Source organism: Rattus norvegicus, chromosome 4 (genome assembly GCF_036323735.1).
Source record: "Rattus norvegicus strain BN/NHsdMcwi chromosome 4, GRCr8, whole genome shotgun sequence".
Classification (NCBI taxonomy): domain Eukaryota; kingdom Metazoa; phylum Chordata; class Mammalia; order Rodentia; family Muridae; genus Rattus; species Rattus norvegicus.
Window position 1 is genome coordinate 18645333 of NC_086022.1, and position 15194 is coordinate 18660526.

Here is a 15194-nt window from a genome sequence, read left to right on the forward strand (position 1 = left end):
TCTGTATCCATTCTTCTGTTGAAGGACATTTTGGTTCTTTCAAACTTCTAACTATTATAAATAAGACTGCTATGAGCATGTGTCTTTGTTATGTGTTGGAAAACATTTTTGATATATGCCCAGGAGTGGTATAGCTGGGTCCTCAGGTAGTACTATGTCTAATATTCTAAGAAACCCCAGACTGAATTCCAGAATGGTTGGACCAGCTTGCAATCCCACCAATGGAGGAGTGTTCCTCTTTCTCCACATCCTCACCAGCATCTGCTGTCACCTGAGTTTTGATCTTAGCCATTCTGACTGGTGTGAAGTGGAATCTTAGGGTTGTTTTGATTTGCATTTCCCTGATGACTAGGGATGGTGAACATTTCTTTAGGTGCTTCTCGGCCATTTGATGTTCCTCAGTTGAGAATCCTTTGTTTAGCTCTGTACCTCATTTTTTTTGGTTCTTTTTTCCGGAGCTGGGGACCGAACCCAGGGCCTTGCACTTCCTAGGTAAGCGCTCTATCTTTGAGCTAAATCCCCAGCCCCTGTACCCCATTTTTAATAGGGTCATTTGAGTTCTTTTTACATACTGGGTATTAGCCCTCTATTGGATATACAATTCACAGACTACCAGAAGCTCAAGAAGAGGAAGACCAAAGTATGGATGCTTCAGCTTTTCTTAGAATGGGGAGCAAAATATTCATAGGAGGAAATATGGAGGCAAAGTGTGGAGCAGAGACTGAAGAAAAGGCCATCCAGAGACTGCTCCACTATGGAGATCCAGCCCATATAAAGTCATCAAACCCAGACACGATTGAAAATGCCAAGAAGTGCATGCTCACAGGAAACTGATATAGCTGTCTCCTGAGAGGGTCTGCCAAATCCTGACAAATACAGAGGGAGACACTCACAGTCAACTATTGGCTTGAAAACAGGGTCCCCAATGGAAGAGGCAGAAAAAAGCCTCAAGGAGCTGAAGCAGTTTGTAACCTCATAGGAAGAATAACAATATCAACCAAGAAGACCCACCAGAGCTCCCAGGGACTGAACCACCAACCAACGAGTACACATGGAGGAACCCATGGCTTCAGCTGCATGTGTAGCAGAGGACAGCCTTGTTGGGCATCAGTGGGAGGAAAAGTCTTTGGTCCTGTGATGGCTGGATGCTACAGTGTAGGGGAATGCCAAGGTGTTGAGGTGGAAGTGGGTAGGTGGATGGGGGAGCACCCTCACAGAAGCAGGGGGTGGAGGGATGGAATAGGGGGTTTCCAGAGGGAATACTGGGAAAGGGGTTAACATTTGAAATGTAAATTAAAACTTATCTAATAAAAGAAAAGAAGAAAGAAAGATGACAATACACAAGACTCCATGGGAAAAAATCAGTTATCAGGTATGTGGGCATGTATGTAATCATATTCCAAATTGAGGCATCTCTTTAAATAATGTACAGGAAAGCAGTGTATTTCTCTTGAAATACCTTAATATTAGCCTTTTAAATTTCAAATTTATAAACCAACATAATTTTGAATGGAGAAAATTCTCATTTTTATACATGAGGAAAGCATCAAATAATGATGTGACATAATCTATCTGAGCTTACAATTGCCCATGTTCAAAGCAAAGCGTGCAAACCCAGTGCAAATAAAGGCATGTGAAGACAAATGGATGTAAGCAGGCAGAGCTGCAGTAGGCTGAACAGTTGGAGCTGGGAAACTTTCTGTAATGCACTGGAAAAGGTTATTGAAGTGGTCACCTCTTGAAGCCCAGGGCTATTGATTAGAGAAGCATTTTAGCTCTGCCTGTGTGCAGCACTTCACAAAACAACATGGGCTATGACAGCTATCTATTCACTATTCTCCCTGCTTCTCTACTCTCTCTCTCTCTCTCTCTCTCTCTCTCTCTCTCTCTCTCTCTCTCTTTCTCTCTTCCACATTTTTACTTATTTTTAGGGTCTTATTCTGAAGTAGGAACAAATCTTTCCACGCCACAGTTTTATGGATGCTCCCAGACAGAATATTGTGGTCCTTAAAAAGGATGAAATGGGGGCTCCTCAGAGTTGATTCTTCTCTTCCACATCAAACCTGAGAAAGTTCTTAATTCTCGGGTTTTTAAATGTACCTTTTGGCATTTTTCATCATTTTAAAATTACATCTTGAGATGTTTCTTGATACAAGCATTCATCACACTTTATTTTTACTTAGTTTATTTTTCAATTAAAATTATTTTATACAATGTATTTTGATCATATTTCCTTCCCTAAACTGCTTCTAGATCTGTGCTATTCAACCAACTTTAAAGTTGTTAAAACACACACACACACACACACACACACACAGAGAGAGAGAGAGAGAGAGAGAGAGAGAGAGAGAGAGAGAGAAAGAGGGGGGGGAGGGAGGGAGAGAGAGAGAGAGAGAATTAAAACAAAAACAAAGAAGCAAAAGACAAATGAGACAAAAATGCCCAAACAAAATAAGAAGTTTGCACCAAAAGATAAAAATAACTACTGGCATATGGCTGTACCATAGATCAACACCTCAGCCAATCCTCATCAGGGAACCTTATTCTTGAACTAAAAGAGAATGAACACAGAGACCTACAACAGGACATTATGCAGAGAGCCCGAGACTTCAGGAACACTCAGTCCTAATGTCACCATCAATCCAACCTCCCAAGACTTACATGCAGAAGTAGAGATAGAACCTGGAAGAACCAGAGGCAATGAAGGACTTTTTTCATTGGGCTTTAATTTGTAGATGCATAATAAAAACGGAAATGGATAAAAGGAAGGGGGAAATTTTGTATATGAAAAGAAGCATATTGATTTTAACTGTGTAATTAAATGTGATGGCGGGTAGGCATGTCTTCATCATACATATTCAGGCATGTTTCAATCTTAATGTTTTGAGTCAGAGAAATCCTTTCCTGACGTGACTGAGTTGGGTAATGCCTGTTTCAGAATTTAGGATTCTTTTAGAAAAATATCCCACATCATATCTGCCCTACTGTTTCTAAACGTTCCCTGCGGATTTGTTTCAAAGGACTATGGCTATGGATCAAATGTTCTAGGGATGCTCAAGAGAGCCTGTCTGAGACAGGGAGCAGCTCAGCATCTCGGGCAGGACTTTGAATCATCTAGAGACATCCTTGAGAACAAAGTTCTGTACATAGCGAATGAGGAAACCAAAGGGAGCTACATCAACCATGACGCTCATGCAGCTGCTTGTGGGAGCATTCATATTTTCAAGCACAGCCTCTGCTCCTGGCACCTTAGCTTTCATTGGGGTCTCCTGACAAGGCAAGAGCTCAGCTCCTTATTTGGTGATGAGAGCTCAGTCTCAACCCATGGCTGGCAGCTTGTGTTCCTACATGAGATCTCGACGGGAGATCTGCAACACCTCTCACATCTGTTTTGGTTTAAGAGTCCTTTGTATGTCTGCCAGACACAAATTATTATTTTGCTTTAATAATTGCATTTTAAGAATGCTTTATCCATTGGGCTACAAATCCATATTTAAACTTGGTAAACAACACTCATAAGTATAAAAAACAAGGGTGTATTTATGGGGCGCACACCAAATTTTCATTTGAAAATCTTAATTCTACTCACGTAACCCTTGCAATACCATGTGAATATAAATTGTAATGTTTCAAAGCAATAGTGAGTGGTTACTCACTAATCTTTCCATTTCCTAGGACATCAGAAATTATGGCCATTGTCTGACCATATAAATGTTTATCTCTAAAACAGTCCTTTCAAAAAATGGATTATTTCTGGTTTTTTATATAGTTCATTAGTACAGCACTTGTCTGTCATTCCCCACCAACACACAAACATACAGGATTATGAATTATTTCCTAATGAGTATTTCTGAGTACTTCCTTATAATTTTGACAATGTATAATACATCTTAATTTCCTCCCCCAAAATATCACCTTCTGATTATAGCTCCCTTTCAGGGAATCACAACACTAGATAGTTGATAACAAACCTAAATTCCTATGCCGACAATAGAAGCAGCCATGGCCAGGAAAAAGCTGATATGATTAGGAAAGATGCCCAAGTGATCTGAGGAAGCCTATAGCACTAGGATTAGCTGCTGCAGCCACTGAGGCATTGCTCTGTGCACATTTAGTGGCTTTGAAATAATCTCAGTCAGAAAGAAAGAGGAGGGGGTTGGAGGGCTCCAAGTTTAACTTGCAGAAATTCAGACTAGATGTTTCAGATCTCAAATCTTAGAGGTCAAGGGTCCATGTCCATTATTCTTCTGCAATGACAACAACAAAAAAAAGGCCAGCGAGCTCAATGAAAGTAGAGGATGAGCAAAGACCAGGCCACCCATGCAAACACCGCTTTGCTTGTTTGCTTCTTTTCAGAGGATACAATGAAGTCAGGTGCTTTGTGGTTTGAAAAATTCTGTTGGGGAGATAGATAGCTATGGTGACTGCTGGGGTGTACCTCAGAAGCATGGTTTTCTTATTTCTTCTTTAAGAAATATTTGTCACTTTGTCATACCATTACATGTAACTTTAAATCAAAGACACACTTAATGTGACACAGATTTTCACTTCATTCACAATGTCTTTGTCCAGTTGACTAAATGACTTCATGAGCCCATGAAACCATACAGATAAGAATGTTATTTTAATGTTCGCTTTCGGGAAATCAACACTACACAACTGATGTTTCGTATAGTTTGCAAAACGTTCTTTCGTGTATAGCAAATCTCTATTTTTAAAATCTATTAACAGCCCATTAGCTCTAAATTATTAGAACGCCTGTCCTTGAAAGCGATCAATCTGTCTGTCAAACTCTTTCAACAGTTAATGCCTCAAAATTAGTGAGTTTTGAAACATTGTGAGCTGTACAGAATATAGTAAGTTTGTTAAACTTGTCACTCAATATCATGATTTTTCTATACCTACTTTCAGTAATTATTTTCCAGATCATGATTTGAACACAGATTACATCATCCAAATCTTAAAAGTTTCTGAACTTTATGACTCTATAATGTTTTACAAGAACTATTTATGGAAAAATATCAAGTTAAACATATAACAAGCCAACGTCAGAACAAAACCTGGCTCTTTTCTACCTATTAAATAGCTATAGATTTACATAACAAAATACATTGTAAAAAGATCTACAAAGTTAAAAAACTGAAGTATTATTGACACTGTTTCAAAGACTGCTCTTGGATGTATATTAAGTGTCAACCACCATTCTAGGCTCTGAGATTACTGTATCGGATTCGGATTAAACAATGTCCTTTTCTCAGTGAATTTCTATTCAGAGCTTAGTTAAATGATGTAGGGGTATAATGGTACTGCTAACATAATGTTCAATTATCCAGGGTTTAGAAAAATATATTGAGGAAGATGAGACACAATACAGGAGGGAATAGAAATCAACATGTCCTAACAACACCTCTGACAGCACCCATGGAACACTCAAAGCTGCTTTCATTCCCATTGATTTACGTAGATCGCGAGCTCTAGAGTCTCAGTCTCCCCTGAGCTACTGAGCTCCCATTCTCCAAATGACACTAAGGATTTTTCTCTTGACTCTTTTACACATAACTTCTTTTTTTTAAGATTTGAGATATTTATTTGAATTTAAAGTTTTGAATGTACATGAGTAAATGGTATATAAATCGATACAAAATAAGAGCATGATTAGAACACCTAGATGTGTTTTTTATACTTTTTTTTTGATATTTTTATTTACATTTCAAATGTTATTCCCTTTCCTGGTTTTGCGACCTACACACCTAACTTCTAATTGGATTATAGTGGCCAGACCACATTATCTTACCTTTAATCTATCATATCTCTATTATTATACATTTGGCTGTGAGCCTAGCCTTTAACAGCTGAGCCATCTCTCCAGACCCACATCTATATTCTTAAGTGAGCCTTAATCTGATCATCAGTCATAGCACTAATGGGAGGGAATCATTTTACAGGGAATACCCCTGCTTATATATTAGAGTAACTACTTCTGGGACAGAAATTAATAAAGATCCGAACTTTTCACAGAAGCAAATCCTGGCTCTATCTAGCTGATCCCTATACTTAGAGTATGTGCAGGAAGCTATATGAGGATGAAATGCTAAAAAGAAATTCAGATGGGTTTCAGATCACAGAAAAAACAAGAGAGAAATTTTGGAAGAGGGCAAGCTGGAAGCTCATTGGGGCATTTTATATTTGGAATTTTCAGTCTTTGTTATATAAAACATACAACTTAAAGACAACTTTATTGTGGTATTATGGAATTCATGGTAAAACCTTATGATTAATGTTCTATAAAATATTTTCAATAAAGTATGCCTTTCATAACAGTCAGAAGTCACATTTTATTGAAGTACATATAAGGGCCTCCCTATTAAAAAGTATTTAAACATTATAGTGTGAAAATCACTGAGATTAGCATTGTGAGGTTTACCATGTCCTCCATATTGAATCCATGACCCTTCTACAATAGTCTGTCTTGTTGTCTCAAGAGTAATTCAGACAGTAATCATACTGGTAAATACTGGGAGGGAATTGAGCTGGAGAGTAGTGATATAATAACAAAAGCAATCTTATCACAAAAACACACATATATACATTATATACACATATATGCGCGTGTGTGTATATATGTACATATATATGTTTACATACACACACACAAATAACGCCATGTGCATGCAAATGAACATATGTGTTTCCTGTTTCTTCATAAAAAAATCATTAAAACATTTTTACCTTCTTTTCTCCAATGTTGACAATATTTGTTTTCATTTGAAAATTCTCCTACAATATATTTTGATTATACTCTTTACCCTCCCTCCCAGATCCTCCCACTACCCTACTCATCTAACAACCCATGCTATTTCTCCAAATAAAATCAAAACCCACTGAAATCCAAACAACACAACAACAAAAAGCTCAATAATATAAGAAATACCAAACAAATCGAAGACAAAAAGCACACCCAAACCATGGAGTATTGTTTTGTTGCAGCCTAGCCTAGTATGGCTGATGTCAATTTGGAGGGAACTGGTCTCTTTTCCAGGAGATAACATTTGCAAAAGCTTTTAAGTCAGGAAAGCACCATTGAGTCTAAGTAAGTACGTTAATATTTTTTTGCACTGTTTCTTTAAATGCTGTGTAATTTGTGATTTCTCTAAAAGGATACAAAATACTCTTAGTTGACACTGTTCTACCCTGTCCTGATTTAACCTTGGACAAACAGGCTGGTTGGTCCTCACAGTCTCCCATCTGTAGAAGAGTCTGTCCACGCCAGAAAATAATGAGGAGAATTAAGTTCCTCTGATCCTTATATGGAACACATAGGAAGGTACAACAGTAAGTGACATTGGACAAGGCTTTGTCTATTGATCTTTTTCATTGCGTGTGGTGCTATAGACATCTGGACTGTTACTCAAAGAGGGTGGAGAGTCATTTATCTGTTCATCACTGTCCTTATTATTTCTATATAGCTTCAGATACAGAACCACTCTATCTAAGGCCAGAAAGAACCCAGCTCCCAGCCATATATACAAGAAGTGGGTCTCTAGCTCACAGATCCTGTCACCCCAGTCCTGGGTCTGGCCCCAGCTTCCTTGACTGTGAATGAGGTGAATCATGGCCTTCTCCTCCCATGCCTGTGCAACTACGATGTGCTCTCTCAAATGTGAGTCAGAATAAACCCTTGCTCCTTTTGTTTTTCTTGTCAGATATTTTGTTACAGTGACAGGAAAGATAAAACAGCCCCTCTTCTGTCTTCAGAATCAAGAATAGCTGATTACGGCTCTCTCCCACCACACTGTTCTGAAACTTTCGTCATCTTTCTCTTAAGAACCTTGTGATTACTTGGGGACACTCAGATAGTACAGGATGGCACCGTTTTCTTAATGTGGTTAGCAATTTTAATTTCACTGAACACCACTAACCCATACACAGACCTTGCTATATCACTTAGCATATTCAGATTCTGGAGAATATGTGATAGGTTTTAGAAAATTTCATTCTGCCTATCATATTCCTAAGAACTTCTTCTAGCCTGAGTCAAAAAAAAAAAAAAACCTGGTTTTCAGCTTTAGTTTTCTCTATTTTTTTCTTTAACCACTTTTTGGAAAACTTCTTTTCCTTGGATTTGAAAATGCCACCGTTTCTATTTCTGATTCCTCTACTTGGTTTCTTGCCAGTCTTTTGTTTTCCTTTTCTCGTCTTCTCCTGCCTGACCTCCAGTGTAATTAGCAACAGGCTCACTGCTTGGCTACTCCTTCAGGCAATATACTTTTTTTTGGAGGGGAACAACATATTTCTGTTTTCCTAAATCCACATCTCTGACCAGACTTGCCCTCACTTTAGAATACACTTACTAGCTCATGTGCTTGACTGCTTGCTGTTGCTCCCATTTCGGCCTGGGCCAGATAGACATCAACTGTAGCTGCTACGGGACTCACCAGTTCATGACTAGCTGAGTAGTTTCATTGACACAAGTTAAGCAAGCCAAGGGAGGGTACAATTGATGTTAAATAGGGGGCATCTTACTGTCTAGAAAATGGCAGAGGATGCAAATGAGAAGACGGTGGAGCTTAGAAAGCATACTTTATCAAAGAAGACTAATCACTTCTTTGTTGCTAGATTTTTTTCAGGAAAAATAAACGATGTATTTTTCACTATGAAATCTTTATCACCTAAAGCTACTGAAAACCAAGGCATTGGCTTTATCCCATATAGAACATGGAGACATCTACGAATCAATCTGGAACTTTGTGTTTCCATGCGAGAGGCTGCTACACGGTCTTTCTCAGTCACAACAAAAGAAATGAAGACTCAGGAGTACAGCAGAGCAGAAGATATTCCTTCCTGTCCTGGCTTGCTGTATTGCAAAATATAGTTCTGATATATTAATATATCCACTAATCATATGTTTATAACCCGATGATGGCCATGTGCATCCTCTGAAAGAAAAGACTGTTCATAAAATTTAAACAAACCCCATTGTTAGGGTCATGAGGAAGGGAGGCACTGAGAGTCTCAGGGAATCCTCTAAGGAGTAGCCACAGGAATCTACAGCCAAGAGATGAGTGGTTTCAGTCACTGCTGCTGTGAAAACACCACGTATCATAAAGTACTGAAGCAAACAGCCAACAACATTCCTGAAACCACACATCTATAAATCAGGAATCAGTCTTATTGAATTCACAGCAAGTTCTTTCATCAAAGCAAAATCTTTTATGTAATATTTTAATATTACACTAATATATTTAATATATCAATAATACTAAATATAAATATTAAAATGCACCTCTAAAACTAGACATATTGAAAAGATGGCTGACTGCTCCTAAAAGTCAAGTTAAATTCCTATTTAAAGTTGCCACATACCCTGTACATTTTAATGAAATAAATTACAAATATCTACAATTTAATTACAATGAGGTAATGACAATTTTTCAAAAGTGTGCTTTTTTATGCAGAGCTCTAGTGTTCCAAATTATCACAGTGCTAGCAGTCATGAGTGAACTTGTATAGCTCCTTCCTCTTTTTCCACACATACCAATTTGGCAGCCCTACAAGCAATCACATATGAATTTAATGTTCACAATTAACTGCAATTAGCTAGCAAATGTTAATATGATACAATCAGCATCTCATTACAAGGGAAGCTTGATATGCATACCTAGGAGTTCACAGCTCAGTTCTTACATGTGAGCAGCTATGTCTCTGTACAGATTTACAGCCACAGAAAGTTATATAGAAGAAAGAATAATGTGGAGTTGAAGGTATTTTTCTACATAGCTTCTTTTCCTTCTCTACATCCTGGACCTGGGCAGATTCTACACCAAAGCAATCAGTATTAAAGGGAGAATAATTCTTGGTTGGAGGCCTTCGCCACACGAAGCACTCCAAGTGAACCCAGATGAGCCATAAGCAACCAAGTGTATCTTGACCAAGGGTTTCCTTCAGATGGTGTGGTGGTTTGAATACGCTTGGCCCATAAGGAGTGGTACTGTTAGGAGGTGTGACTTGGTGGAGGCGATGTGTCACTGCGGGGGTGGTTTGTGTTTGGAGGTCCCCTCCATCCTCAGGTTCTACCCATTGTGGAAGGGAACCTCCTCCTAGTGCCTGAGGATGTGAGTCTTCTCCTGACTTCCTTCACGTCAATATATAGAATTTTTGGCTCCTTCCTCACCACCATGTCTGCCTGGACGCTACCATGCTTCCTGCCATGATGAATCTCTGAATCTGCCACCAAACCCCTGAATCTGTCAGCAAGCTCCAATAAATGTTGTCCCTTAGAGAGCTTCCTTGGCCATGGTGTCTCTTCTCAGCAATGGAAACCCTGGCTGAGACGATGAGATGGTATTTAAGATAGAATACAATTAAAGAACCGTGTCAATATGAGTGTTGTTTCCTTTCCCAGACAGCCTTTCCTTTTCCTAAAGCATGTCCCAGTTTCTGAAGTTCAGATCTCACTCTCATATTTACATCCTTCTTTTTTTCCATTTTTGTTTCATACCCTAAATGACAGGTCTCGAACCTGCCACTCGGTCTCTAATGGCCACTGCAGGCACCTGCGCCACCTACTTCCTGGGTGTTACATTCTCTTCTTCCGAGATCTGCCTATATTTTACTATATGACAAAAGATCAAAAACTAGCACACTGAAAAGTTAAGTGTCTTCCACTTTCTTGCAGAATAAAAGCCAAACTTATATGTGTAGTGTCAGAAGTCCTGACACATTCTCTCCCCGTCTCCTCTGCATTTGTAAGCTCCTAGTGTTTATGCAAAAGACTCAGTCATTCTTTGCTGTCCTGTTTGAAATGACCTCAGCTGCCATGACCAGTGGCAGTGCTCTTCTTGTGTGTCCAAAATACAGCGTTAATACAGTTTCTCTTCCACGTTTTGTCTGTTTCCATCAATGTAAACCATTGTTTTCTCTACTGCGGCATCTTATCAGTACTTCTTCAAGGACTCTGAAGACTGAGTACACTCTCATGGACTACACTAATTCTGTCTCTGTAGGATTTGGAACTGCCTAAAACCAGGAACCTTATTACAACATGCAACAAGTCCCCTTGATAAAGAGGTTTTTCACTTTTTAAGCACAAAACCTATACGTTTATTTTCTGCTCTATTTTTTTATACAAAGATACCAAGGCTCAGACACAACCAGTGAATTATTCAGGATCCCTGGGCACTATGACACTCAACAACCCCTGATTCTTCATCCTGTCTCATGGAGAACCACTAATACTGAAGTGGACATATTTCCTATGTGTCCTGGTTGATATTTAGATTTCTGTATGTTATTTATTCTAACAAATCCATAGGAAAGCTCAACTGTGTTACAAATGCAAAAAATGAAGCACAAAGACCTGTAGACATTACTCAAGATCATGGAGCCAGTAAATATAGTCTCTTGGTACCAGATTCCAAATTCTTCATACTCTCTATTATGGGATATTTATTTCAAAAGCAAAAGAGAGAGAAGCACTTTGGAGAATGGCTCACTAACAACATTCTAGTTACTTTAGTCACTCCTGCCCCTGGGTGGTAAGAGGAAAGACCTCCACAGAACAATTCACCCCAGAGCTCAGGCACCTCACCTCCTGGCTTTACAGTTAAGGCTTTCCTTGAAAGGATATGCGGAATTTTGCCTCAGTGAGCTCAGACTTTAATATTGGATGTCTAAATAAGACTTGGCCACCTTGAATTTATGTTCTCCTGTAAAAGTCAATCCACTTCTCTGCCTATAAATTTGTGGTGCTCAACTAATGAGCTAAATTGTGTTTTCTGTCAGTGTTCCACTTAATTAATGTGACCTCAGTCCTTAGCACATAATGTATTTATAGTTGGAGGGAAAAAAAAACACTAAGATTTTAGAAACATCCATCTTCTCAGAACGTCCATGGGGAAATGCGGTGACGATTGTGACTGAGAGTAGAAAAAGGGTGAAAATGGGAACCTTATGTCATCTGCCTTTTGCTGTAGAATAATACTCCTTATATAACATTTTAATCCTACAACTTGCCTTTTTGGAGACCTTTAACTTTTCTGCATTGATTTCACAGTTTAATTTTTTTTGTTGTGAATTCAAAGCTCTCCACAAATCCAGATGAAAGTTATGTTGTTGATTAAAGCTCCCAGCAAGATGTCTTGATTTACTTCTCCTATATCTTCCCTGTGGCTTACCTCAGGTGTTCTGAGTGCTCATGGTTGCTAAGAATGCAGCAAGCATCCAGCAAACCCTTCCCTCATGATGCTTACATTGTAGAGAATTAAATGAATAAAGATGTAAAATGGCTTGAGAATCTAATTTCTTTCCATAAAGTAATTTTCAAATGCTCTATTCTCAAGCCTGTCTATAGTCTGAGATTGGTAAAGAAAAATTTCTGAACAACTACACTTGAAAATTTTAAGCATAATAAAAATTAAACTTGAGAGCTGAGGTGACCTAAAATAATCACTTTTTACTGAAAAATAAAAATCTTATGAACACTGATTTTTGAATACGGTTATTGAGAAAGCACACAATGTTTCATGTCTTCATCGATCTCTTTAATATCTGTCTTAATAGGAATCCGAAATCCTCATCCTGTCTCCATTCAGCCTGTCTCAAGGTCAAGTGTGTATCTTTTCTGCATAGTTCTGCATTCACAATGAAAGGAATGGAAACGGAAGAAAGCCGTATGCCCCTCGCTCGTGAAACACGTGTGGGTGTCATCCATCTCTTCAGGATTCGGAGTGCCCCAAAGCACGATTTGCAAACCACAAACAGGTGATAAAAGGATTGAAAGCAAGGGGTATTGGTCATTTTGCAAGTCCATGAGGCACCACTTGGAAAAACTGAATGGTGAGCTGAGGTCTGAGAAACCCAAAGGCCTCAAATCTAACCATAGAAAAGAAGCAGCGGTTGGGCCATAAAGTGGACAGGGGCATGAGACATTCGAGACGCCAAAAGGGGACACTGTGGTGAGAATGTGGAGGGCAGAGGACAGGCTGGCTGGATCTATAGACACAGGGCAAGCAGAGACAGGCTGCACAGGACAGAGGCTTCAGCCAGCAGTCCGAGTTCTCATCTGACATCTGCCGCATATGTTGGGTGCTGAGTCTACACAGACCCATTGCTACTATTTTTATAATGATGACGTGAGTCAACTTCTAAACTTATTTTGCACAAAAATCTGGATCCTCTGAAACAAATTAGAACATCATGCAATAGTAGTCCCACTGTTATATGCAGCAAGAGAATTGCTGAGTGCCTACTGCATGGAAGAAAGCTGTGGTCTCCACCACCCCTATTGCCTAGTCAAAGTTCAAGCTTTCTCTACATAGCTATTCTCCCTGGAGACCTTCCTGAGTGGCAGACAGGCTGTGAGCATTGGGGAGGGGTGCACTATTTGACTTTTCATTTCAATTAAAACAATCTTTGAACTATGTTGTTCCACCAAGTGATAAACTTTCCGTTGGGTTTTTAGGACTACCAGTTGTATGACACACGAACAGAAGAGATTCATGGTATCTAATGGTGATTTGACATCATGAGCAGTATCACCCATAGCACAAACACTGTCCTGCTCTACGTGTTGTTAAACCCCTCACATCCATCTGTCTTTCTTTTCACCAGGCATGGCTGTGTCACAGTAAATGCCACTCATTATGAGATGCTATACGGAGTAAGTGAGACACCGAGAGAAACTACAAAGTTCTTGTTGACTGGGCAATTGCTACACGTGGTGTCAGCAGTAGCCACCTGGATATTTCTCCTGCATAAAATAGTAATGATAAGTCATCTACATTATTCAAAACCACTAAAAGCATACTGTGAGATTTTCACAAATATCCTCTCCACTAAAGGCCACATGGAGCTCGATCTTCATTTATATTTATTTTCATGAATTAAATGTTTCTAACACACACAGCAAGGCTATACACACACAAATGTATGCAGGAGGAAATATAGCTATTAGCTCATATATTAAAAATGCATTCTATATATCATTTTTCTGGTGATCCATCGCTTAGTAGCTTTATAAATTTGAATTCCGTCTATTGGGTTTCATGGCACATGATCTGTCCTTGTGCTATCATGATGAGCAGGTAGGCTGAGTCTTGAAAGATTCTACAGGACAGCATGGGGGAAGAGACAGGGCTGAGAATGGAGTTTCTGGGGACAAATGTTTGATTTGAGCCCTCAAACACCTCCCATTTGTTTTGTGTAACAACCTCTGCCCAACCTCCTTGGGGTTTGCCTCATAGCCTCATTTACCTATATTCATCTGCATATAGGAAATAGTAAGAATGTCTAACTTAGTGGGCTTTTTTTAAATTAAGGAATTCTAGAGATGCATTTTAATTTCTGATATGAACGATAAAATGTGCATTTTACCTACACTCATCTGCATATAGGAAGTACTAAAAATGTCTAACTTATTGTTTTTTTTTAAAGTAAGGAATTCTAGAGATGCATTCTAATTTCTGCTGTGAACGATAAAATGTATCACTTATGTAGTAAATTATTAAAACACAATTGATGCTTTCTAACCACTGAAATACATGCTCAAACTAATTTTATCATAAAACGGGTTCCTTTACAGTATAAATTAAAACAGTTTGATAATAATTAGGCTACACAAAGTCACACACATTCTTCAGTTCTCGTGACCATTTGGTCTGCCATTTGGAAGACCTGCATTCCGGAAGTGTGAAAACTCTTCTCAACACACTGCGAATGCTCCTGTCTTCTAACTCCACATCCCTGAACTGTGAAAACTTTTCTCAGCACAGTGAGCACGCTCCTCCCTTCTAAATCATTCTTTCACAGCTCTCTGCGTCCTTGCCTGTCTGCCAGCAGTTCCTGAGACGGTGCTTTGGGGTCATGTAAAACTGTACCCGATAGACGACAATCATGGTATCCTACTGTTGCCCGTGCTCAGCTTCATCCCGGCAGCCACTGAGAAGGGGAAGGTTGCCATCTGTCAGGTCAGATGGCACCACTTAGCTGTAAATAGTGTCAATGCACAGACTACTTCCAGGCATTCTACAGTTGGCTTCTGAGTGAGCCTGAGCAGAAGGTCTTAGGAAAAGAATATGCCAGAACACTTAATTACATACAAACCTTCTCTACAATGGGCGCCGTGTATTTTTAACATGACTCCTAACTTATTATATATGTCAGCATTGGAAATGTATGAACTATGCCTAATAGAAGGT

The 15194-nt window shown here is 39.1% G+C and overlaps 1 protein-coding gene and 1 long non-coding RNA gene across 4 annotated transcripts in view; one reads left to right on the top strand and one right to left on the bottom strand.

The window, feature by feature from the left end:
* Window positions 1-15194, bottom strand: part of Sema3c (semaphorin 3C) — a 164002-nt gene that overhangs the window by 106881 nt on the left and 41927 nt on the right. The window lies entirely within an intron of this gene.
* The window catches only part of LOC120102215 (uncharacterized), a 51632-nt gene that overhangs the window by 1530 nt on the left and 34908 nt on the right, over window positions 1-15194 (top strand). The window contains exon 2 of the long non-coding RNA XR_005503414.2: window positions 12559-12759. This is a non-coding gene — a long non-coding RNA (uncharacterized LOC120102215). The remainder of the gene's footprint in view (window positions 1-12558; window positions 12760-15194) is intronic.